This window comes from Myotis davidii, unplaced genomic scaffold (assembly GCF_000327345.1).
Source record: "Myotis davidii unplaced genomic scaffold, ASM32734v1 scaffold555, whole genome shotgun sequence".
Lineage (NCBI taxonomy): Eukaryota > Metazoa > Chordata > Mammalia > Chiroptera > Vespertilionidae > Myotis > Myotis davidii.
The window spans coordinates 1,247,813-1,248,932 of NW_006286315.1; the positions used below are offsets into that span (position 1 = coordinate 1,247,813).

General features: G+C 52.3%; 1 protein-coding gene across 1 annotated transcript in view; it reads right to left on the reverse strand.

Annotated features, from left to right (window-relative positions):
- CDIP1 (cell death-inducing p53 target 1) overlaps positions 1-425 on the reverse strand; it is a 32,820-nt gene extending 32,395 nt beyond the window's left edge. Inside the window, exon 1 of the mRNA XM_006757897.2 lies at positions 301-425. The gene's annotated coding sequence lies outside the window, so the exon portion shown is untranslated. The remainder of the gene's footprint in view (positions 1-300) is intronic.
- Between the last annotated feature and the right edge of the window lie 695 nt (positions 426-1,120).

Consider the following 1,120-nt stretch of genomic DNA (forward strand, 5'->3'; position numbering starts at 1 on the left):
CTGAGACAGGCCGCGTCCAGCGCTCAGAGAACCAGACCCTTAGCCCCGAAGGGATTACGCGCCCACAGCCCCTCGCCCGCCAAAAGGCCTCTGGGAAATGTAGTCCATCCGTGCGCCCGAGGTGCATTTTGCGCACCACGGTGACTACAGTGTCCACCATGCAACGCGCGAACGCCGCGGGCGCCGGCGGCAAGGGGGCTCGGCCGTCCGAGGTCATCCCCTGCCCAAGGGGCGTGAGTGCCCAGCCCTGTTCGCGGAGCGGTCCGGGGGAAGCTGATTCCAGTGGCCGAGTCGACTCACCGTGTTCTTGGCACCGGCGGCAGCTGCAACAGCAGGAACGGCCACTTTCACAGCTCGTCAGAAGGCAGGTAGGCTTTGGAGAAAGGCCGAGACTGGCGGCGTCACGTAGAGGGGCGGGGCCATGAGGGCAGCTCGTGGGCGGGGCTGGGCGACACGTGCCAAGCCCTGGCGAAGGCCTATTTAAACAAGGCATGAGTTTGACATGCTTGTGTCTAGTGAGTGAGTGTAATGTAGGGATGGACCCCATTAGCTCTCTTTCCTTTCTCCCGCCTGCGTTTCAGTTTGGGCGCTATACATTCTGTGGATATGTATAGAATGGAGAAGATTTTTGTTGCCTGGTATGCACTTTCCCAACTGAGATTAATAAGGCAACACTCTAACAGTTAGAGTCTAACTTATTGTTCAAGCTCTAATACTGGAAACAAGTGTCCTTTTTGTTTATGTTTAGTGTAATATTTTTCTCATTCTTACGTTTTTTGGTTAGTGATTTTGCTGTTTAAAATGGTTCCCGTCCTGCCTTAGCTGGTTTGGCTCAGTGGATAGAGCATCAGCCTGCAGACCAAAGAGTCCTGAGTTTGATCCTGTCAAGGGCACCTACCTTTGTTGCAGGTTCCTCCTGGGCCAGGCATATGCAGGATGTAACCAATCTATGTGTTTCTCTCACATCGATATTTCTCTCTGTCTTTCCCCTTCTTTCACTCTCTCTTCCACTCTCTCTAAAAATCAATGGAAAATCAGGTGAGAATTAAAAAATATTAATAATTAAAAAATGGCTCCCGTCCAGGCCAGGTTGTTCAATTGGGTGGAGCATCCTTCCCTA